The sequence below is a fragment of the Macaca thibetana genome, chromosome 3, assembly GCF_024542745.1.
Source record: "Macaca thibetana thibetana isolate TM-01 chromosome 3, ASM2454274v1, whole genome shotgun sequence".
Lineage (NCBI taxonomy): Eukaryota > Metazoa > Chordata > Mammalia > Primates > Cercopithecidae > Macaca > Macaca thibetana.
Window position 1 is genome coordinate 53,309,898 of NC_065580.1, and position 25,441 is coordinate 53,335,338.

General features: G+C 44.9%; 2 protein-coding genes and 1 pseudogene across 8 annotated transcripts in view; 2 read left to right on the forward strand and 1 right to left on the reverse strand.

Annotated features, from left to right (window-relative positions):
- The window catches only part of EFCAB10 (EF-hand calcium binding domain 10), a 312,208-nt gene that overhangs the window by 37,949 nt on the left and 248,818 nt on the right, over positions 1-25,441 (forward strand). The gene's annotated exons all lie outside the window — the stretch shown is intronic.
- ATXN7L1 (ataxin 7 like 1) overlaps positions 1-25,441 on the forward strand; it is a 272,684-nt gene that overhangs the window by 36,030 nt on the left and 211,213 nt on the right. The gene's annotated exons all lie outside the window — the stretch shown is intronic.
- Positions 21,658-22,538, reverse strand: LOC126949846 (60S ribosomal protein L13a-like; annotated as a pseudogene).

Below are 25,441 nucleotides of genomic sequence, written 5' to 3' on the forward strand. Positions count from 1 at the left end.
GTGGGATCCAATGCCATTAGACACCGGGAAACTGTCTTATAAACATCAACACTGTGCAGCACGCACAAGGCTCAGTGTTGCTCCTGTCTCAGATACTAGCAATGAGATTTATAGAAAAAACACCTGGAGCTCATCTGCCCAAGTGGTCTGTCCTGGCCTTACCTGAAATGCATTCCTCCTGGAGTTCACCAAGGACATTAGGATTGTCTTATGTCCAGATTTCTCTGGACACAGGAAAATGTCCCTGTAAGGCTTCTGAGAGGACCCTGAGATTGCCATCACTCCATGGGGCCAGAACTTGGGGGCAAAGGTAAACCAGATGAATCCTGGAATTCCTGACACCAGTTGGGGCAGGTAAACCTGGAAGGGTGCGCTCACCTCTGGTACGTTACTTCTTTTTTGTATTTAGAAGGGGGTCTGTAGACAGAATCAAGTGGGAAGTATACTCCATTTCCTTTTTGGGGTGTCTGGCCCTGGAGCTGGTGGAGATGCAGGGGCTAGACAGGGAGGCTCCCTGGCCCAGCGTTTGACAGCTGGGTTGTAAGCTCTGGGGGGCAGTATGTATGATCTGGAGAAGATATAACAGAGCTGGGAGCCAGGGTGTTGCTCAGATTCTGGCACTGGTGAATCTGAGAATCAGGAAGGTTCAGAAAATGTGGCAGAAGAGCTGGTGTGTTGGCAGCCTGGACTCAGACACATTCAAGGCGCCAGGCTTTTTGGCCCCAGGCAGGCATCACTTCCTGCTACCTGCAGCTCTGTGGACTCCACCCTGAAGCACTTCTGCTCTGGCCCCTCCTCTTCCTCACAGCGGCAGGCTGTCCACGTCCCTGATCTCTAGGGCCTTCACAGTAGCCTCTTGACTGGGCTTTCTCCTGGTTACTGCCTCCCCAGTCCAGTTTTACTGTCTCCAGCGTGACTTTTCCAGAACTCAGATCAGATTGTCACTCTGCTCCTCGACTCATGCCAGTGGCTCCCTGGGGTCTGCTGGGTGAAGTTGGCATATAGCCCCTCACTGTGGTTCTTGTGGGCCCTCCCAGGCCCAGCCACTGCCCACCGGCAGAGTCCCTGTGCTCTCCACAGACCACTCACCCTCTCCTCTCACTCCTCTGATCCTGACTGCTGCCTTGGTCCACCTGGCATCTTCCTACTCATCCATGAAGGCCCAGTTCAAATGAGGTTTCCCTGATACCACCCCAACCCTCAGACCCATGCAGAATTAGCCAAGTCCTCATCTGTTTACGTAGCACCTTTCAGGTGTTTCTGTTACAGCATATAATAATATTGTATTATTTCTCATTTCACCTGTCCTCCTTTCTGGTGGGCTCTGGGTTCCTTTAACACAGACCATATGTCTCATTTATATTCCTCTCTCCCATGCCTGGCACATAGTGGGTGCTCAGTAGGTGTATTTTCCCATGGGTGTTTATGGGCTCTCTGAGTGCAACAAAGCAGATACTCTCTGCCCTGCATATGAGGCTGGACCTAAGGCTGTCATCCCTTGTGGGGTGTTTAAGTTCTTCCCTCTCTGGGTATCCTGAGCAGAGATGCAGGGAGAAAGGGGAGAAGACTCATCTCATCTCACCTTGTGTTCTAACTGCCTAACAGCTGCGATTCAGACACCCCAGATGGACCATTCAGTGTAGGCTGAATGACCAGCCTCATACGTGCTCATCAGGTACCATCTTGAACCCAGTCTAAACGGGGAAGCTGCCAGGATTGACACCCATGTGCCCAGCAGACTGGGAGTGAAGGCAGTAAAAAGTCCATTGGGCTGAGGCGTGGAAAGCCCAGGGTTGGATTTGGAGTGTGTAGGCCAGGGCGAGATGCCAAACCATCAGGCAACCATCTTCCATGTTCAAGTTTTGATTTTTCATTTTAAGTGCACAAAATCCACAAGCTTTTTTTTTTTTTTTTCATGCAGCAGCAACAGCTTTCTAAAAACGTCTCTCAGCTGAGCCGTTGCCCATAACAGCATGCCATTTGGCCTTTGTGAAAGGAAAAACCTCTGTGTTTGTATCTAGAACACCCACAGCTGAATGTGTCAGATGCTGCTGGCTAGTTTGATTGGTTGCCTTGCATGGGTGGCTTCCCGCAGGGGCTGGCTTTCCTAAAGTTGAGCGGGCAATCCCAAGAGTTCTTCAGAGAGTTCTGCCTAACCTGAAGAATGCTTGGTTTAAGCAGAGATGATGCTTTGTGAAGGAATGGATTCCTTTGCTTTTCTGTTGGGAGTGACTGATGTTCCTACAGTCTTTCTCATGAGTGAAAAGGAAGTAGAGGTGTGCTCCTTCCAACTCTTCAGATGAGGCAAGTGGATTGATAATGGCACATTCCTAGACGCCCTGAGACCTGGCTAGCGGGGTGCCCAGTGATCCAGGAGTTCGGGTCATTTCCACGTTGCTCTGGGCCTTTGGTCGGGTGCCAGACGGGGAGAGTAGTTAGAAGGGAATGGAACAATTGGGGAAGATGATGTTTGCCAGTCACAGGCCTTTTTTTTTTTAATTGTCCCTGTGGGTTGGATACCGGGCTGATCCAGGTGGAACAGAGATCAGTTTTGTAATCCAGTCTCTCAGTCCCTGCTCCTAGCTGGAATTTCACAGAATCTAACCAATTTCTGCACAAGCCACTCCTCTTGTATCAAAAGGCTGAAATCCCTGGGGGTGTGGCCTATGCGGCAGCTGTTTCTCTCCTGATTTCCAAGGATAATGTCAAGTGCCTCGAGTGTGTGAAATTCTGGCTGAAAGTGAATGATTGAAATGCTTTTTCCATTAAACCGTCTCCCTCCTGGTATAGGTATTTTCCTAACAACCCTTATGCAAATAGCTGTGGAAAGTAGGAAATGGTAAAATGTCGAGTGTCTTCAGCTCCTGGCAGCGTGCTCAGCCAAAGCCTTCTGATTCCACCAAAAAAAGAAAGAACGACAGGCGGACCACCAGTCCTCGGTGTGGCACTGGGCAGACACAGCTGGGAGGCCTGTGTCGTTTTCTTGTCTGCTTCTCGGAGGGCAGGATTATGTTAGAACACTGAGCCATTATGGGTCTCTAGGATCACATATTGCGCTTTATTGTCTACACAGCCAATGTAAGTTATTGATTTGCAAATGGGAAGCATTCCTTTCCAACTCCCTTGAAGGAGGCTGGAGGGAAGCTATTTTCCGAGGGAGAAGACTTGGTTCATTCTTTGCAAAACATTTCCTGTGCAGTCCGACTCCTGCTTTTAGGACCTGCGCCATCGAGAGCGAGCGCACATGTGTGGTGTTCATTCACGAGGGAGGCAGGCATTTGGCAAACGTCCCCAGAGGTCCAGAGTGCCACTTGTCGCACAGAGGCCTCCGCTGTTGGCATCGGGCTCGCCATGTGAGTGGAGAAGGGTGGCCAGGGACGTGTTCCATGGCTGAGTCCACCCTCCATAGAGACAGTAAAGCAGATCCCCAGGGAGTCCTTCTGTCCCTGCTGGCTTTTGCTGCTCCTTGTTCATGCATTCACCTCCTCAGCTCTTCCTTCCCCCATCATATGTGGATTCTGGGGATGATGCATCTTTGCCAAGTGAATCTTTTCACTGGCGCCCTTTCACTGGTGCTGTGGATGGAAGGCAGTATCATGGTCCCATGCACCCCTTCTGAAAACAGCCAGATAGAGTATCCTTCCAACCCTTCATATTTCACTGATTCTAAGATGCCCACCTTTTTTTTTTTTTTTTTCACATTTTAGCTTCTTCAAAGCAGGGATCCATCATAAATTTCATGCCCTGTCATCATTGGGTAGTTTAGTTTGTTGTTTCTTACTAGTAGGTAAAATTATGGTGCATCTTATGGCATTGTAGATTCAAAGAAGTAGGAAGGAATCAGAAGGCCAGCGGATGACTATGATATAGTTTGGATATTTGTCCCCACCCAGATCTCATGTTAAAAGGTAATCCTCAGTGTTGGAGCCTGGTGGGAGGTATTTGGGTTATAGGGGTGGACCCCCCATGAATGGCTTGAGCCATCCCTTTGGTGATAAGTGAACTCTCGCTCTGAGTTCCCAGGAGATCTGATCTTTGAAGTGTGTGGCCCCTCCCCCCAGCCACTCACTCTCTTGTGCTTCGCCATGAGTAAAGCTCCCTGAGGCCTCCCCAGAAGCTGAACAATGTCAGTACCATGCCTCCACCTCCTGGGTTCAAGCGATTCTCCTGCCTCAGCCTCCCGAGTAGCTGGGATTACAGGCACACCACCACACCCGGCTAATTTTTGTATTTTTAGTAGAGCTGGGGTTTCGCCATTTTGGCCAGGCTGGTGTCGAACTCCTGACCTCAGGTGATCTGTCTCAGCCTCCTAAAAGTGCTGGGATTATAGGCGTGAACCACCACACCCAGCCTAAACCTATTTTCTTATAAATTACCCACCCTCGGGTATTTCTTTATAGCAGTGCAAGAACAGCCTAACAGACTGCTTTCAAGATGATTTCAAATCCTGAGATGTTCTTTGAGACTCTCTTCAGGGCCAGGTGCTATGGAGTAGGCAGATGTGTGGAGGGCACCACCTGCCCTGATGTCTCCCAGTTCCAGCACTTTCTTCTGGGGACCCTTATGCCACCTAATATTCTTTGCCATCTGTCCCTGGTAATTTACTTTTCCTTCCCCACTTCTCTGGAAACATCACCTTCAGCTGGGAGCTTGTTGCCCTGCTATTTAAATGCTGGCATTCCATTTTCTCCCTAATCACTGTCTCCTGGGCTTAACACATTCACCTCATTTCTTAGGTTGTTTTTCTGATCTTTGGGTCATTTTGGTTGTTTGGGTGACCCTGAAGCTCTTGTGTTATTCAGAGACTTAAATTCCCAAGGGTCCAGGTATAAGAGTACTTTTGGCTAAATATTTTCTCTTCAACATGATAGAAACCTCCACGTTCTGTGCAGTAGGCATATTCCCTTCACTGAGAGTTTGGGGTTCCTGTGGGTTTCATCTCTGGTCCCCCATAGCCCAGCACCATCCCATGCTCCTTCTCCCCCAGCCCTCCAGGTTTGGGGTACTGCCTCTCTTGGCTGTCACCGTTCTACTTTTAATTTACTCTGGGGATGCAGCGCATGCCAGCTGCTGCTTCCCTGGATAAATTGGATCATTTCACCTCAGAGCAAGCTTGTTCTCAGTTTCTGAAGACTTCTTTCCCCTCTCACTTTTTATCCCTTAGCTGGTTTCCTCAGAAAGTTCTGAGGGTTTTTTCCCCTTGGTATTCTTCCTCTTGAAAAAAAGAGAGAGAGAGAAGGGTGCCACTAGCCAAACTTCCTAAGAAAGTTACTTTTTTAGAAAAATTTCTGCCTCTATCACCAGTCCTGTGAAAGTCCCTTCAGTATTTCCGTTAATAGGGTTTTTCTATCCTTTAAGAAAATGGGATTTATTTTGGTTTTATGAAGGGTCAGAAAAGCTCTTGTTGGCCAGAAGAGAAACTGTCTCCATTGTATTGGGAAATATGTTCCAAGCTCCAAACCTCAACTTACAAATGAACTTTTGGACTAAGACCAGTGTGTGAAGTGAGGAGTCCGTCTCTGCTGAGCTCTGAAATGGAAAAGCTGGTGTCCTGGAGTCCAGGCTGAAAGACTCACTTGCTCACTTCAAGTGCGTGGTCTGAAAGAGTCAACCCACCAACTTGGGCCCCTTGACCTCTGGAAACTTTTTTTTTTTTAATTACACAGTTAAGGCTGGGCATTGTGGCTCACGCGTGTGATCCCAACATTTTGGGAGGCTGAGGCGGGCGGGTCCCTTGAACCTAGGAGTTCAAGACCAGCCTGGGCAACATGGCGAAAATCTATCTCTACAAAAAATACAAAAATGGGCCCATCATAGTGGCATTTGCCTGTAGTCCCAGCTACTCAGGAGGCTGAGGTGGGAGGATCACCTGAGCCTAGGATGTGGCGGTTACAGTGAGCCATGATTGCACCAGTGCACTCTAGCCTGGGTGACAGAGTGAGACCCTGTCTCAAAAGAAAAAAAAAAAATTCAACACTTATAAATTATTTTAAAAAACAAAAACAAAAAAAACAGCATCCAGAGGGGCATGGAGTACAGAAAATGAAGCCCCTCCTGCACCCTGTGCAGGCCTCGGGTGCCATGCTTCCCTTAGCATCCCTCCCCAGCACCTCTCCCCCAGCATTCATGCAGCTTGACCTCATTCTGTTTAAGGATCAAGAGTGTTCCATTGTTTTGGTTCAACTAAAATCCGTTCAGTGAGTCCCAGAGACCACTTTTAGCCCTGGGAAAAACTGGCCCTGGGTTCCCAGTAGGCATCTGAAAGACCCTGGTTTTGGCTGCTAGATTGCCTTCCATCTGCAGCCCTCTCCTCTCCTCTCTGCTCCATCACGGAAAGGCAGCCTCAAATTTCCTGTAAAGAAGAGTACCTCTCCCCGTTCTCAGCAGTGCAGCAGGATTCGTTCTAGTCATATGTTCCCTGAACGTATTGAAGTTGTTTTTCTGCAAGCCTACAGTGTGCGTGGCAGTACACTCAGCCCAGTGAGGGAGGCAGAGCAAAGCAGTTGCTCTCTCTCAAGAAACTTACAGACTCATCAGAAAATAAGAATATACCCATTCAATAGCCACCCTTCAGCAAGGCAGGTGTGCATATCAGGATTCTAAAATGCTATGACATTTGACCTTAGTATATTGCATTTCTGGGCATATAAACTGAGTAAGTAAACACACAGATTTATGTACCAGGATTTTCATTACTCTGTTGTTGATAAAAGTGAAAAATTGAAGGTGGCCTGTAGTTCCAAAGACAGGAGACTGGTTAAGTAAGTTGTGATATATCCATCCATTCAGTGGCATACTATACAGCTGTGTGAAACCAAGCTTTCAAAGTCAATGATGAGGCCAGGCGTGGTGGCTCACGCCTATAATCCCAACACTTTGGGAGGCCAAGGCAGGTGGATCACCTGAGGTCAGGAGTTTGAGACCAACCCGAGCAACATGGTGAAACCCTGTCTCTACTAAAAATACAAAATTAGCCGGGCATGATGGCACATGCCTGTGAGCCCAGCTACTTGGGAGGCAGAGGCAGGAGAATTGCTTGAACCCAGGAGGCAGAGGTTGCGGTGAGCTGAGATCACACCACTGCACTCCAGCCTGGGCAATAGAGTGAGGCTTTGTCTCAAAAATAAATAAATAATAAAACAAAGACAATGATGACATGGTAAAATACCATAAAATATTCAGTAAACCATGTTGAATACCTACTGTAATCAATATCTGAATTAATTTTTCCCAACATTTTATTATAAAAATGTTCAACACATAGCCTAGTTGAAAGAATTTTGCAGTGAAATCTTCCTTATAACTACCACTGTCTGTATAATTACCATTTTATTATATTTGCTTTATCATCTATACCCCCCTCTTCATCCAATAATGCATCTGATTTTTAAATGCATTTTAAAGTAAATTTCAGGCCTCAGCATGCTTTCCCCTTGATACTCCAGCATGCATATCATTAACTAGTGTTCACTATTTGGTTTTTTCTTTTGAGGAAAAAATATATACAATGAAATGTACAAACGTTAAGTATATCTTCTCTGAGTTTTGACAAATGGATACTTTCATGAAACCAAAATCCCTATTAAGATATAGAACATTACCAATTATTTTTACTACTAAGCACACATACTTATTTGTATATGTCTATACCTGTGCAATGGATTCCAAGGCTGATTTTATTTTCTTCACTGTATTCTTTACGTTCTAAATGGTGGAAATGAGTACATCTATTTGTTCTTTTATTTAATGGGTATTCATTTATCATGTAGTGTGTGCCAGGCTCTGCCCTAAATACAGGGGCTCCAGGGGTTAACAGGACTGCAGAATTCCCTGCCTTTGTGGCACCTACAATCTAGTAGGGGCAAGATGAGTGAACAAAAGATAATGCAGCAGGAAGACAGTGACTGAGGGGCTGTGGGTGGTCAAGGGAGACTGAATGACCTGAGGAAAGAGCCAGTGAGGGTCGGGAGAGTCTAGGGGACCTGGGGACTAGCAGGTACAAGGACCCTGAGGCAGGAATGGGAATGTGACAGGATGGGAGGTCAGAGGGGGAGAGGCAGAAGCCAAGCCATACAGCACCTTGTAGGTTTTGTGAGGAGTAAGGACTTTATCCTAGTGTGGAGAGAAGCCATTAGAGGGTTTAATCAGGGGAGAGACATGGTCCAATTTCTGTTTTAAAAGCTCTGCTCTGTGGAGAATCTGTGCTTCTGGGGTAAAGGTAGAAGCAAAGAAGTCAGAAAGGGAGGCTTGTGCTGGGATAGTAATGGATGTGGTTAGCAGCTCTGAAGGTAGAGCTAGCACTACTTCCTGAGGAATTAAAGGGCGATAGAGGTGTCAAGGAAGATTCTTAGGTTCTTTGTCTAAGCAACTGGGTGAATGATGGTATAACTGCAATGGGCAGGCTTGTGTAAGAAGCAGGCTCTGGGGAGGAGAGAAATTAGGAGTTCTGTTTTGGACATGTTGAATGCAAAGTGGAAACTTCACCTTTCAAAGCTTTACGTGGAGAAGTCAGGCAGGCAATGGCTGGGTGAGCGCTGGAGCAAGGGAAGGGGCCAGAACTACTCCAAGTTGTTGGTGCACAGAAGGTGCAGGGGCATCTGCAACCCCCTTGGGGGCAGGTGTGTTTTCAAATTCAGAATTATTAAGACTTTGGAAAAGTAATCGATTTACACTCACTGAGGTCTGGGGCGTCACCTATCATCAAACACATAAGGTATTTCTGTAGCAAATCGTAATCTTCACACTTAAACAGATTAATAAAGACTAGAGCACTTTGGGAGGCTGAGATGGGCGGATCACGAGGTCAGGAGATCGAGACCATCCTGGCTAACATGGTGAAACCCCGTCTCTACTAAAAAATACAAAAAACTAGCCGGGCGAGGTGGCGGGCGCCTGTAGTCCCAGCTACTCGGGAGGCTGAGGCAGGAGAATGGCGTGAACCCGGGAGGCGGAGCTTGCAGTGAGCTGAGATCCGGCCACTGCACTCCAGCCCGGGCAACAGAGCGAGACTCCGTCTCAAAAAAAAAAAAAAAAAAAGACTAGAAATAGCCTCACATCAGTTCAGGTCAGGTGTTGTTATGAAGACAGTTTAATCACCAAATTAGGTAAAACTTGGTTTCAGAGCTTTTGAGTTTTCGAATTGCAGAAAAGTAGCAATCCCCTCCCTATTCTCAATTTCTCTCCCCAAATGCAAATACTTTGAAAAAAATTTTCACTGTTCTTTTCTGTTTACTTCTATAATGTAAAGTAACTAGGTTTTCCTGCCACCTCAAGATTCTTAAAAGCTTTATATTATCTACTAACTTGCCACCATGAAAAGTGAGGGCTTATTTCTTCAATAGGCCCTTCGCACAGCACACCCCTTTTCCATGCAGCCTTCCAATATAGTCACATGGCCATTTTTCACTAAATCGGCATTGGGGGCTTATATTATTATGATCATGTGAGTATTACTCACAGCTGAATCGCCTGCCATACTATTATTACATGTCCTTTCTTAAACAACTCTGATTTCTTCAGTCTTTCGCAGAGAACAAGCAAAGGATAGCAGGGTAGAAGGTTATACAGAGTTCCCACCAAGCTTCCTGTGCCCAGCCCTCCCCACATCCCTGTTCTCAAGGGTAGCCTTTCTGGGCGTTAGGGTCTCAAATCAGCCCGTGTCAATGCCCCCCACTTCACCCCACCCACTAGCTGTGTTCAGCTAAGTCATTTACCATTTGTCCAACTGCTCTACAGCAGCATCCAGAATTTTACTGGCATCTTGGGTCTACTCTCATCTCCTATATTGTAGGACTATCACATTGTTCTGGTAGTTTACGCCTTTTAAAATTAAATTTACTGTCATTTTTTGTGGGGCTTCAGGAGAGAGTAGAGATAGACATAGTTTATCAACCTGCCACGTTTAACCAAAAGCATCCCAGAGCCCTTTTCATAGTTCCTGGGCCACGACCTTTTCATTGTGGGTGTCAGCAGATGTTCCTTATGTAATGATTTTGTCCACCTGTTGCCCAGCTCAGCCCACAGAGTTGGAAATTGGAAATCTGGAAGTGCTGTTACAACAAATTGCTTTCTAGGCATTTTAAATCTCCCAGGGTTTTCCCAGAGCAATTTAGGAGACCTCCTGAATAAGCCTAATGTGCTTTCAGCCTTTCTCACTGCAGTGAAGAGACTACATGGCATTTGCATTTATTCAGCTATTTTGAAGTAGAATTCTTTGTGCAACCAGGGTAGCATAAAGGGCAGGCATTGGTCAGGCAGGGTGGAGCTTGTTCATTAACAAGTGTGTGCACTGCACAACTTACTTTTGCTCTCTGGGCCCCAGTCACCCTATCTATGGTAAAGGTGGACTGGAGCACTTCATTCTTTAACCAAACTTTACACAGAGCCCTTTGTATAAAACACAGAAAGAGGAACTGTTGTGGTTGAAGAAGGGGCAGTTGCCCCCAGAGTGAACTGAGATACTTCCGAGGCATCCCAGGGCTCCTGGGAACACAGATTGAGAAGCACTGGACTTGAAGATGTCCCTAACGTCTCAGTAGGACAGCTCTGTGAACCTCGCCTTTTCAAATGTTTACTGCTCTGCAGAAGTAAAACACTCTTTGCAGCTGGGGTCCCAGGACGTGCAGCCCCTGTCTGTCTCTGGGGCCGCTGGACCCGACACGGCATAGCAGGCACTGTCCTAATCTCCCTTTCCTGGCACAGAAACGGAAGCGGGAATGTTGCTTCTAGCTGCCTTTTAGAGGAGAGAGAGATTTGTTGATTTATGGGTTAAGAGCCCTGGGATGGGAATCTTCCCAACACAGACTCTGTAAGAATACAGGAATTTGTTTTCCCACATCATTTGCTTTTGATTTACTGTTTTGATGTGGGGCTGCTTGATGACTCAGATGTTATCTTCCACTGCCAAATCACACGTTAGGTATGTATAACATTTTCTACACAGCGACATCTTATCCTCTTCCACAGTCATCAATGGCCATACCCCACACCCGCCATGGGGCAGGGCGGGAGGGGGAATTAAAAGCTCTTCTAGTCACAGGTATGGGGCAGTGGTTTTCAAAACTGTTGTCTTTGTTGTCGATATTGTTGTTTGAAGGATAGGATCATTTTCCAATGAAAATCTTAAGCCACAGCCCAGTCAGTGAAACAGATAAATGCGGAACCCCTGCTCAAGTTGAAGAGTAGGATGAAGTGGAATAAAGACTCCATCCCCGGCCGGGCACAGTGGCTCACGCCTGTAATCCCAGCACTTTGGAAGGCTGAGACGGGCAGATCACAAGGTCAGCAGATCGAGACCATCCTGGCTAACATGGTGAAACCCCATCTCTACTAAAAATACAAAAAATTAGCCGGGCGTGGTGGCAGGCACCTGTAGTCCCAGCTACTCGGCAGGCTGAGGCAGGAGAATGGCGTGAACCCGGGAGGTGGAGCTTGCAGTGAGCCGAGATCATGCCACTGCACTCCAGCCTGGGCGACAGAGCGAGACCCCATCTCAGAAAAAAAAAAAAAAGAAAAAAGACTCCAGCCCCTCTTCTAGCTCTGTCATAGAGGCTCCAGTTATAGGGACAGACCTCCAAGTCATTTCTGGATCTGCCTCCTATACTTGACGTGACCTAGTAGGATAAATGACTGAACCTCCCAGGGCCTTCTTGTCCTCATCTTTAAAATGGGGCTGTTGGGGGATGGGATAACATCTACCACCCGGGATAGCATCTGCCACCACTAACTTTGAGTGAGGCACTTGGTTTGTCCCCAGTGACAAGGAGCCTTCTTATTACTGCCTACTTAGAAGGCTTGCCCCCAAAGGGCAAGCTTTGAGCCCCACAACAACTTTCCTGCAGGGAATGTTTTAGAAAACCTGATTAGCCCAGTTTGCAACAACTACTGTTTTCTTTTCAACCACTTCTTTCCAGAGAAGGTCCTTGTAAGGTCATAGTAACATCCAGTTGTTAAGTGCTTGTGATTTTGCTCGGAATGTAAACAGCACTCTGTCTTTGGCCAGTTCGAAAAGGAAGTTTTATGTTTTCTCCTCTGTCTTTGGAAGTAGCCTTACTTTAGTAAACACATTTTGATAATACATGCTGAAATCTATGATTTTGGTTAAGTTGAAGATGAGGACACTGGCAGTAGTGTGGATCTTCTCAATGAGTGTATATTTGTGGGAGTTTTGTAGCTGTTAATTACATTAAATAAATTACCATAAAATTGCACCAATATTTCCCCTCCTTCCTCCATGCTGGCCCATAGGAGCTTTCTGAGTGGGAAATGGCTGGTTTGTTGTTGTTGTTGTTGTTTGTTTGTTTGTTTTTTGAGACAAAGTCTCACTCTGTTACCCAGGCTGGAGTGCAGTGAGTGCAATGGCATGATCTCAGCTCACTGCAACCTCCACTTCCCAAGTTCAAGCGATTCTCCTGCCTTAGCCTCCCAAGTAGCTGGGACTACAGGCATATGCCACCATGCCCGACTAATTTTTTTTTTTTTTTTTTTTTTTTGTATTTTTAGTAGAGATGGAGTTTCACTATATTGGCTAGGCTGGTCTCGAACTCCTGACCTTAAGTGATCCACCCGCCTCGGCCTCCCAAAATGCTGGAATTATAGGCATGAGCCACAACGCCTGGCCCGGAAATGGCTGTTTTTTCACTTCACTATTTGAGGACTGAGCAGCCTGTCAACTGTATTGATTGCCTTCTCCAAGCTGGAGATTGGGAGCTACATATTTGCTTATCTTCCCTAGTGAAAAAGCAAATAAGACTGCTTATCTAGTATTTAAACTTGCTTTTCATTTACCCTGTCAAAGGCATTATCCCATGAAGACATAATTTGAGAAGTATCTTCATAGAAAATAGCTCTCATTGCATAAGCCATGAATACCCTTGCCGGTAGAGTCCATGTATTGCTTCTTTAGAAACTGTCAGTGCTCACAGCTCTCATCTCACTCAGTGAATTTTCTAGCTTCCAAACCCTGTAGTTTTTCTCCCACCAGCTCTTTCTTCCCCTTAAGCTCTGCCTCCAACAAACTGTGGACTGTGTGCATTTAGCTTCAGCCTCTTCTACAAAATGAGAATAATAATGGTTTCTCCCTCAGAAACTTTTTGCATGGAAAAAACATGATATTGCTTACAAAGTGCTTAGTACAGTAGTTGGCATCGAGTATGTGTTTGATAAAACAGTAGTCATTATTTCTCTTTGTTGCCTTCTCAGTTCTTACATTCATATTCACCCGTCTCGCTGGCCATATTTACCTGGTTTATCTGGGACTTTGTTGTATTTTCCTCATCCCATGGGATTAAAAGCAAGCACAGCCCCTTTCCAAGATGCTGTGTGTGCCTGGAGCCTTTCTGGTTCAAGATCTGCTATGGACAACTCCACGCCTTGGGCTTCCTCCAGGTCATTCTCCCTGTCCTTCAGGGATGGGAAGCGTTGATGTCACCTGGCTCTCTTCCATATCAGCAGGATTCTGTGTTGTTCTGAATACCAGGTTGCTTAACTACTTGTGTGGTAAAAATGTAATTTATGCCCTCTACACCCAATCCTAAACTGTGAGCCACACAGAAGGAAGCAATATGGCAAGGGCAGTTAAGAACCTAGGTTTGGGGCCACACTGCCTGGGTCAATCCCTGACCCTTGGGGCAAGTTATGTAATTTTTTTGTGCCTTGGTTTTCTCATCTATCAAATAGGGATAAAAATTCTGATCTGCGTTTCTGAAGAGTGCATTTCAAGCACTCTGAAAACAAAGTTAGTTTTTTTTTTTCCCCTAAATTTGAGGCACACTAATTTGGCATCAAAGTCTGCCCTGAACTGACATATGACTATTTATTATGCACTTTATCCAAATTAGTATGATTATTCCTATGTTATAGGATGCAGCCCCTGACTGTATGACCTTACTAAATAAAACCTGATAAATTCAATTTGGGAAAACCACTAAGCCCAAGAGCTTTGGATAAGGGATTGTGGATCTATAGTAGCTACTTCATAGGGTTGTTGAAAAAATTAAACAAGATACAGTCATCCTTAGTATACATGGGGAATTGGTTCCAGGACCCCTGGGTATACCAAAATCCGTGCTTACTCACATCCCTCAGTCGGCCTTGAGGAACCCGAATATATGAAAAGTCAGCCTTCTGTGCAGGCGAGTTTCGTGTCTCACAAATACTGTATTTTCAACCTCATTTGGTTGAAAAACTTTGGTGTATAAGTGAACCCATGCAATTCAAACCCATGGTGTTCAAGGGTCAACTATATTTTGCATAAAGCTTTTAGAATGGTCTCTGAACTGTAAGTACTCAATAAACCTTTGCTATTATTCTCCTAAAGACATGAAAGAGTACTGTGTCCATAAGAATGAGTGGTTTATTTTACCACAATAAAAATATTTGTTCTTTTTTTAAGTGAATGGTTTAAATGTTTAATGAATGATATAAAAATGAATTTTACTGCCTGAATCTAAAGGAAGTTTGCTGTTTGTTTTGGAAAGAGGTTCCAAATCCAACAAGAGAAGTCAATTTCAGCAAATATGGATGGCACTTTGACTGTCAGATTTTTTTCTGTATTCTTGACCCAGAGCTTGCTTATGCCAGCAAAGACAGAATCTCCATCCTTTCCTTTTCAGTCTCACCTTCTGTTCTGCATATATTAAACATGGGTTGGAGTAGAATCCAAGGTTGCCTCACTCTGAGATGTTGTGCTTCCTGGACATCTGTAGTTCAGGTGGTCCCTGCTGTCTTGTGTCTTTTTCATATCTTTGTCCTTGATGGCAAACCCTATCAGCTCTTCCTTCTATATCCCCAAAGGTAAAATATTTGTAAGTCTCTTGTAAAATATTACAGCTTCTATCTTTCTCATCATTTTTCATCCCCAGTCTCAAGCTTTTGCCAAAATCATCTACCATTCAGACTTCTCTGCTCACCTGCATAAATACCTTGGGAAGGTCCTATTTCTCCATTCCCTAGCCTCTGTCTCATTTAGACCTGGTCTGGGTCTAACCCTCCTTGTCTGTTTGATTATTATTGCTTTGTTTGTTTCTTGGTGGCCATGTTGCGTTATCTTCTTTGATGATCCTGTGTTTTCTTCCATATTGCACTCTTCTGCAAAATAGTCACAATTTATATTCCTCTGTTTCTCTCGCAAATAACAAGACTCTCTTATTGCACATTTTTCCAGATGTCTCCATTTTATAGATATATATCTATGTAATAAAATGCTATTTTCTTAGCACAATGCTAAGTAATATTACAGCCCAGTAATTCAAGCTTGGATGACACCACCAACATTGGCAGAGAACACAAATTTGCACATTAGAACCATGCAGTCATAGAATTGGACAGTTGGGAAGGACTCCAACTCCTTGTTTTATAGATGAAGCAACTGAGACCTGGAGATCAAAGTGTCTTGCTCAACCAAACACAGTTGGCTGGTGACAGACATTGAGACAGAACACAGTTCTCCAGGCTAGTGTTCTTATTAAAGTTTTTATGTGCTTTTTCCCCCAAAGTAATACATGTACAGTTTAAAAGCCAAGTTGTACTAAAAACTTAATCCAATGGCAGTCCCTTGCCCTGTCTCTACCCACTGCTAATCCTGTCTCCCTAGAGGCAACGACTTTTCACTCTTTTAGCTGTTTCTTCTAGGATTTACTCCATATCTCTATGAAGTGTATGCATATGAGTACTTCTGCATTTATTGGTTTTAGGTATTTAGGTGATCTCTGAACCTTCCATCATGTAGAGTAGGGTTTGGCTGTCACACATCTCCACCCGCTTTCCTTCCTCCATCCCTTCCCTAAGGCTTCTCCATTCTCAGTGAAGGTATGTGGTTACATCAAGCTTGTAAATATCAAGTATCTGAATCTATCCAGTTTCTAAGTCAGATAACAAGCTCAGAAAATGAGAGACACTGTACATCCAAATTTATTTGGTGTCTGGGTTTCAGATGTGAGTAGTGGAATTTCAAATGATGAGGAACAGATTCCAGAAAAGTATCCAAATCTGTTCCCTTCTAAAGGATGAAGGCTAAGTATTTGGATAGTGAGAGGCATCTATACTGTTCACTTACAAAGCCAAGGAGTATTTATGTCCTTGTGTCTTAAAAACATGCCTATTGACTCTGTCTTCGTCTACCAATATTAGGTAATATTGGCAATTCCACTTCCTCTCGTATGTAGGTTTTTGCTTATCCTAAAATTATTGCCTCATGGTTTTTACTTGCATTCTTACCTATATGTTTATCCTTAATTTTGCCCACTAGATTGGGTGTATCTTGTCACTATTTTTTGCCCAGCTGGTCAGACATACTGGATAAACCCATCAATTCCCCTGTATTTTCTGGAGCCCATTAGACCCTCAGCCTGCTGTGCTGCTGCTCTGTGACAATTGCTTCCCTCTCCATTGTCTTGGGAAGTCCACTGACTGGAAGCCTGTCTTCCTCCTGCTCAATTTACTCCCTTTTTTGCTAGGACTACTCTTCCAGGGGCATCCTACATAAAAGGTAAATTTTTTGAGTTGTCAAAATATGGAAATGTCTTGGATCTGTCCTCAGACTTGATTAGTAATTTGGTGGCTACAGAACATTCAAAGTTGGAAATAATTTTCCCTCAGGATTTTAAAGCCATTTTCGTATTGTCCTCTGGCTGTAGTGTCACTCTTAATATGAGATGCCAGTCCTGTGTGAGACCTCTTTTGCTCTCTGAAAGCTTATAGGATCTTCGCTGTATCATTGTTGATCTGAAATTACTCAATAATGTGCCATGGAGGTTTTTGTTTGTTTGTTTGTTTTTGTTTTTTGAGAGGGAGTCTCGCTCTGTCACCCAGTGGCGCAATCTCAGCTCACTGCAAGCTCCGCCTCCTGGGTTCACCCCCATGGAGGTCTTTTTTTCTTTCTTTGGGTTGGGCACTCCACTGGTGGGCCCTTTTAATTAGGAAATGCATATTCTTCAATTCTGGAAAATGTTCTTGTACTGGTGGTGTTTTGTTTTGTTTTAATTTCTTCCTCCCCATTTACTTGGTTCTCCTTTCTAGAATTCCTTTTGTCAGATATTGAACCTTAGGGATTGTAAAACTCTATCAGTTTCTACTTTCTGTTTGCTTTTATTTTCTTTTTCGAAGGCTCTTGTAAGCCTTCTAATAAGATTTTTTTATGTCACCCTATCATATTTTTAATTTCCAAGAGCTCTTGATTGTTTTCTGCTTTTTCTCTTACCATCGCATCCTGGTTTTGGTTTTTCTCTCTCTGAGGACATTAATAAGTGTTTTTGAAGTTCTCTTCTACTCTTCATGTAGCTTCCGTATTCCTCTATTCCTGGTCATTGTGTCTCAGTCTCTTTCAGGTGGGTGCTTTCTTTAAATGTCTGGTGATCCTTGGCCATTCATATTTAAGAGTGAGGCACTACAAGCAGCTTGGAGGTTCAGGGTGTTTTAGTGGAGCTTTTTACTGGTGGCCCATTGTATAGGGGGATTACATTGCGAACTCATCATTTCTTTAGAGAATTTTCAGTTGCCAGCATGTGGAGGCCTTTTCTTAAAAGAATTCCTCTCTGTTTTTTCAGAGATGAATTATCCCTTTTCCTGCCTGGAGCATGCTCTAAGAGCAGATGGAGGCAGAGGCCCGAGGGCATCACGCCATGAGAGTGGCCACCCTCAGTCCATCTTCTCTGTTTAGCCTTCCCGTCACCCCATCACTTCACCATGCCTCCTGTCCCCTGGTCTGGATCCTCTTCTAACCCATTTCTCCAATAAATAAACCTTCAGACTCTCAAGCAGTCTCCCCACACATCGTCCCAGCCATCTGAAGTATACAGTGCCTCCAGCTCCCAGGCCTCCCAAGGGTTATATCCCAGGCAGATATACTTACTTCGCATCCATACTCTTTTCTGTAGACACATAGGTCACTGTTTCCTCCACTCTGCCCAGTCAGCAATCACTCCTCACCTGTCTTCCAAAAACATGTGCTTGTTTGCTGATATCTCTCATTTCCATTGTCTTTGCACTCTTTTTCACTTCTTTACTGTCATTTTAGGGGTGTCTTGGTCAAGAGAAAAGATAAAATTGAGGAGTAACCATTAATCCACCACTCATTCAGCCAGATAACAGACAGTGGAACCAAATGGGTTCCAGGCACTGCTGGGGATGGAGCAATGAACAAATCAGACAATAATTCCTTCCAATATAGTGTTTATTAGAAGTACCATGCTCTTGAATGCCACACAGTAGCAAGTCTAGTTAGTAACATAAACCTATAAAGAGAAGCTTGGGCCTGTTATGATTCAAGAACCAAGGTGCAGACGCCTAGGAACCCATATGCTTACTTGAACCTTTGCTATTTGTAAGTGATCACAAATGATACGGAAATGGGGTTGCCTCTGCTGTATGAGCTGGGAGCCATCATGTTTGCAAAGCACCGGAACAGCCTTTCTTTTTTTTTTTTTTTTTTTTTGAGACGGAGTCTTGCTCTGTCCCCCAGGCTGGGGTGCAGTGGCCAGATCTCAGCTCACTGCAAGCTCCGCCTCCCGGGTTCACGCCATTCTCCTGCCTCAGCCTCCCGAGTAGCTGGGACTACAGGCGCCCGCCACCTCGCCCGGCTAGTTTTTGTATTTTTTTAGTAGAGATGGGGTTTCACCGTGTTAGCCAGGATGGTCTCGATCTCCTGACCTCGTGATCCACCCGTCTCAGCCTTCCAAAGTGCTGGGATTACAGGCTTGAGCCACCGCGCCCGGCAGGAACAGCCTTTCAACAAAAGATGATTAATGTCAGCCTTAGACTTTGTAGGAGATAGAAAACACTTTCTGCTACTCTAGAAAATCAGGATTACCTGACCTCGTGATCCGCCCGTCTCGGCCTCCCAAAGTGCTGGAATTACAGGCTTGAGCCACCGCGTCAGGAGATTGAGACCATCCTGGCTAACACGGTGAAACCCTGTCTCTACTAAAAATACAAAAAAAAAAAAAAAATAGCCGGGCGACGTGGCGGGCGCCTGTAGTCCCAGCTACTTGGGAGGCTGAGGCAGGAGAATGGCGTACACCCAGGAGGCGGTGCTTGCAGTGAGCTGAGATCCGGCCATTGCACTCCAGCCTGGGTGACAGAGCGAGCCTCCGTCTCAAAAAAAAAAAAAAAAAAAAAAAAAGAATAAAGAAAATCAGGATTACCACTTCACAAGATTGTGGTGTAATCTGAAGAACACAGACCAATAAAAGTTCCTGACCAAAAGTAATAATAGCAAAAAAATAAAAATAAAAATAAAGATACGGGGTCAGAGGATCTGTTGATCTCCAGTATTAGCAAGACTCCTCCTTAGAGCTGTGGCTTCCAAGCTATTTTAATCATGCACCCTTATCAGTAAAATTTTTTGGAGCTGGAACCCAAAAGTATGTGTATTTAATTATAAATTACATGCACATACTAGTCTAATACATTACTGATACTATGAAACAAAATTTAAAAGTTAAAAAGGCAAGCTAAAAATAACTAGAACGAGAAGTTTTAATATGTTTCCCCATCCTAATAGATGATCTTGGGCGTATAAAGCTCACTTAGAAACAACTCACTGGGAGGATGGAAATGAGGACTTGGTCATACCATCCACCATTGCTTAGCTATGAGATATTGGGCAAGCTACTTAATTCTAAGCCTCAGTTTCCTCATTTGTAAAGTGGTAATAAAAACACTACAATTTCCCTGGCTTCCTCATCATAGGGTGGCTGTGAGAATGAAGGTGTTTTATAAACTGCAGGGCACTCAGCACTCAACATGCAAACTCAATTGTGTGACCAATTAGTCACCTCCATGCCCCAGCCAATAACTTCTCCCTGAGTTTATTCTGTCACCCTAGATTTCCTTCCTGTGGGTCATAAGAAGTAATGATGCGAAGGTGGACAAGTGAAGCAGTGAAAGTCTCTCATCCTTACTTAGAAAGAGAGACAAAACCATAAAGCAACCCAGGCCCAAATTCTGCAGCTAGTCAGTACCATCCTGTCCATTCACAGGAGAGCACCTTTCTCCCTACAGCTCCAAGGGTGTTATGTTATCCACACTATAGACGTTATGGATTTATTTTTGGAGACAGGGTCTTGCTGTGTTGCCTAGGCTGCCTTAAACTCCTGGGCTCAAGCAATCCTCCCACATCAGCCTCCCAAGTAGCTGGAGCTCCAGCTGTGTGCCACTGTGCCCAGCTGACATTATGGATTTTGAGAAAGTAAATCTATTGTTGAGAAGCAGCAATGTTGTTCCTGAGACTCGAAGAATTTCAGTGTGTCCAGCTGAAGAACAGGGAAGGGCTCTATGACTTCAGCAAGACAATTATGTGGGCTGCCTGGTGGCAAGTCATTAAGCCCTACAGCAGTGTCACCGAAAGGTGTCTGGGGCTTACACGCTTGGAGTATGTGCAATGTCACCATATAGCAAAACTGCATTTCTGGCATCAACCAAAGTAGAGGATTAATTATGCAAGGGGAAAATAAGATGTTCCAAGCACCAGTTAAAGGAAGTGTTGTGAGCACAGGAGCAATAATCACAGTTAACTGTACTGCGCACTTGCTTTATACCAGTCTGTGCCATGTGAGATCCCATTTAATCCTCACTGTTTCCATTTCCATTTTGCAGTTAAAGAAACTGAAGGTGAGAGAGGTTAAATAGCTTGCTCACAATCATGGTGGAGCCACAATTCAAATTCAGATTGCTGTCTCCAAAACCTATATCAGAAACCACCCTACTCTTCCACCTATCAAATGAGTTCTACATTTTCATCTTTGTTAGTGACTCCTCTCTCTGATATCCATATAACCAATCTTCTATGCCATTCAACAGGACAAAATTGGAAGGAGACTAGCGATCTCCTGTGCTAGCCACTCTCTTGAGGTTAGAAACCCAGACTCACTGCACAGGATCTTAAAGCAGCAGTAGCAGCAGCAGGTGTGTGTTAGTCAGTTTTTTTTGCATGACTATAAAGGAATAACTGAGACTTGGTAATTTATAAAAACAGAGGTTTCAGCCAGGTGCAGTGGCTCACGCCTGTAGTCGCAACACTGTGGGAGGCCGAGGCAGGTGGATCACCTGAGGTTGGGAGTTCAAGACCAGCCTGACCAACATGGAGAAACCCCGTCTCTACTAAAAATACAAAATTAGCCAGGCGTGGTGGCACATGCCTGTAATGAAAGCTACTCAGGAGGCTGAGGCAGGAGAATCGCTTGAACCCGGGAGGTGGAGGTTGCATTGAGCCGAGATCACGCCATTGCACGCCAGCCTGGGCAACAAGAGCAAAACTCCGTCTCAAAAAACAGACAACAACAACAAAAACAGAGGTTTCATTGGCTCACAGTTCTGCAGGCTGTACAGGAAGCATGGCACCAACACACCTGCTTGGCATCTGGTGAAAGCCTCAAGAAGCTTACAATCATGGCTGAAGCCAAAGCAGGAACAGGCATGTCACATGGTGAGCGTGGGAGCAAGGGGGTGGAGGGTAGGTCCCAGACTTTTAAACAACCAGATCTCGCATGAACTGAGCAGTAACTCACTTATCACCAAGGGGATGGTGCTAAACCATTCATGATGGATCCACCCCCATGATCTCATCACCTCTTAATAGGGCCCACCTTCAACACTGGGAATCACATTTCAACATGAGATATGTTGGTTTATTATAACTGAGTCTTCCAAGGACATGGAGGGAAATATGCAATTAAAAAAACCCAACCCGGCCAAGCACCATGGCTCACGCCTGTAATCCCAGCAGTTTGGAAGGCCAAGGCGGGCGAATATGACTTCCTGGTGATAGGTACATTTTGATGATTTTCTTGAATATTAGTTTGAAAGGCTTTGCTTCTATTGCTGTGACCTACAGGCATTAGGATCAGATGGGGTGGAGGACATCTGAATGAGGCACACACTTTTTTTTTAGGAATAAACAGTCTTTACTGGGCTCAGACCAGGAGTTCATGGATTTTGCGGGCCTCTGTGTATTTGTCAGTTTTCTTCTCCACGTTCTTTTCACCCTGTTTCCATAGCCTCATGAGCTGTTTCTTCTTCCGATAGTGTATCTTGGCTTTCTCCTTCCTCTTCTCCTTCAGGGTGGCTGCCACTGCCTGGTACTTACAGCCAACCTCGTGAGCCAGGTGCCCCATGTAGGCAAACTTTCTTGTAGGCTTCAGATGCATGACTTCGAGGGCAGCAGGAACCACCATCCGCTTTTTGTTGTCATAGGGCGGTGGGATGCCTCAAACAGCTTGAGGGGATCCAGGGCGGCCCGGCCTCGCTTAGTCTCGAGGGACAGCATGCCTCGAGGTCCGCCGGAAGGTGCGGATAGAGGCCCGGAAGTGGTAGGGGCCTCGGGAAGTGGTAGAGAGACCTCGGGAAGGGTTGGTGTTCATCCGCTTGCGGAGGAAGGCCAGGTACTTCAACTTGTTGCTGTAGAAATAGCCAGAAATGTTGATGCCCTCATAGCGCACGACCTCTACCTTCCGCCCCAGCAGTACCTACTTAGCCACAATGGCCGCCAGGCGGCCCAGGACATGGCCTCGACCATCGAGCACCAGGACCTGCCCCTCTGCCATCTTCAGCAGCCCCCTGGGAAAGGATACTTTTTTTTAAAATCCCAAACACAAGTTAATGCAATTTGCTTTGCTCTAATTTTAAACTTTTTTATTGTTAAATATCCAGCATATACAAATTTTTTGTTACGTAGTCAACCCGGATACAGAAAGCTTCATAAAACAAATGTACAAACTCATATGAGGTCATCACCCTTTGTAGGGTCACCAAGATGTCATTTGTGAACCCCTCCCAGTGACTGATCCCCTCCCCACAAGAGTAACTTTGATCCTGAAATTTAAAAACTGAATTAAATCCAATGGGTAGGAAACCATAATTCTCAGCAAACTATCACAAGGACAGAAAACCAAACACCGCATGTTCTCACTCATAGATGGGAATTGAACAATGAGATCACTTGGACACAGGGTGGGGGACATCACACACCGGGGCCTATCGGAGAGGTGGGGGGCTGGGGGAGGGATAGCATTAGGAGAAATACCTAATGTAAATGATGAGTTGATGGGTGCATCAAACCAACATGGCACATATATATGTATGTATCAAACCTGCACATTGTGCACATGTACCCTAGAACTTTAAAAAAAAAAAAAAAAATCCAATGGGTAGATTAGCTGTCCCCATGTGTTTAACAACAAGGGATAGAGTCATAATCTTTTCTAGCTGCAGTGTTTTGGGGTCCTGAGTGGTTGTGGTACCCCAGTTTTTAGGTAAAGCATTTCCCCTGGGTACATTATGCATTTTTATGCAGCTTTATCCTAGTACATGCCAGCTTCAATGCATACTGCATCTTTGGAGCCTGCAGACTTACCCAGTAGTGCCCAAACTTTTGGGGACCTCCTTTTCTGAATTATCTTAAGTTGGTAAGACAGCTAGATGGTTCCTTTCTTTTAAACCAAAGCTGTGTTAGGACAGCTGATCATTCAGCCTTGAATTTGGGCCATTACAGAGTTAAACCCTGAAAGAGTCGTTTGCTTTCACCTTGAACATTCTAAGACTGTTATACTGATTCTAAATCTATTTCAAAAGACAAGGGGCTGGGCGTGGGGGCTCGCATGCTGTAATCCTAGCACTTTGGGAGGCTGAGGCAGGAGGATCCCATGAGGATCCCTGACCAGCATGGCAAAACCCCATCCCTACAAAAAATACAAAAATTAGCTGGGCGTGGTGGCACATGCCTGTAGCCCCAGCCACTCAGGAGGCTGAGGCAGGAGGATTGTTTAAGCCCAGGAGGCAGAGGTTGCAGTGAGCTGAGATCTCTCCACTGCACTCCAGCCTGGGCAACAGAGTGAGACCCCCATCTCAAAAAAATTTTTTTTAATTTAAAAAGACAAGGATTTTAGCCCAGGCATCTTGTTAAATTGAGAGTCTGGTATCCAGCACTCATCAGGATGCTTTTGGAATGCTTGTGAAACCTCAGTGATTTTCTTACAGCTTCATTTGATTTTATATGACTTTTAACTTCTTATTTGGAAATAATTTCAAATTTCCAAAAACATCAAAAATAAGAATAGCACAAAGAACATTCTATAGCCTTTACCCAAATTCAACATTTATTTATTGAAACAGGGTCTTGCTGTGTTGCCCAGGCTAGAGTGCAGGGGCTCAGTCATAGCTCACTGTAACCTGGAACTCCTGGCTCAAGCAATTCTTTCACCTCAGCCTCCGGAGTAGCTGAGACCGCAAGTGTATACCACTGCGTCAGCTAATTTTTTATTTTTTGGGGTCGGGGGAGGCAGATAGAGGTCTTGCTATGTTGCCCAGGCTGATCTCAAATTCCTGGCCTTGAATATTGCTCCAGCCTCAGCCTCCCAAAGTGCTGGGATTATAGGTGTGAGCCATTGCCCTGGCCCAACTATTGTTAACATTTTGCTCCATTTGCTTTGTCCTTCTGTTTCTTGGGGATAGGCAATGGGGGAGAGAGAGACCGATCCAGATATATTTTTAATAGTCGCACATAATATTTTTCTGAACCATTTGAGGGCAAGTTACATTCTTCGTGGTATTTTACCAATTACTTCAGTGTATGTGTCCTAAGAATAGGAATATTCTCTTACATAACCTCAGTACAGTTTTCAACTTCAGTAAATATAACATGCAAGCATTTACTTTAATATAATCAGAAGAAAAAACCGCCAACAGACAGTGGTTTATTTTTTTCTACACACTGAGCAGTAGGCTTCTATTTTCATGTGGTTTGCATACAGCAATCTTCAAGTCTAATTGTTTCAATCTTATTGAAATTGCTTTCTCCTGTATCAACAATAGGTAGAGGGTGCACATTGACATCTCTGTTTTCAATCAAATGTTTGTTTACTTTCTGCCCTCATTAGGGTCTTTAAACACATCAGAGAGATAATAAAAATAAATATCCCATCCGCTCCCAGGCCTTGGAAATGAGAGAGTAAACACCAGTATAATTTAACACTTTCCTAGTCCACTGGGAAAATGTTGCCTTTTTATGTCTACAGCCCTTTAGGAGGAGAAGCTCTCGGTTAAATAAAATATCCTTTGTATCCTCTTTGCTGAGCTTCCCCTCCTTGACTACTTTCACCAGAACCCCGCCTGCTGGGGTAAAATACTGGTAAGTGACCCATGCCTGTTCCCCCTGTTTTCTAAATTCAGTGGTCAATGTTTGTGACAGCTGTCATCAGCTGCATCTTACTGTGCTCCCCGCGCTCTGCAGTGCTCTGCAGGGTTCTCGGCTTAGAGAACTTAGCTTAGAACTCCTTAGAGTTCTTGGCTTGTCCCACATAGGAACGAACCTTCCAGAACATTCCAGCTCCCAACTGAAGGTGAGACAGCACAGACATTTCCCACTGGGGCCTCCACTTGGGCCAGGAACAGGTACGGTGAGGGTGGCAGCGATGTTGGGAAACTTCTTGGCAGCTTCCCTGAGGCTGCG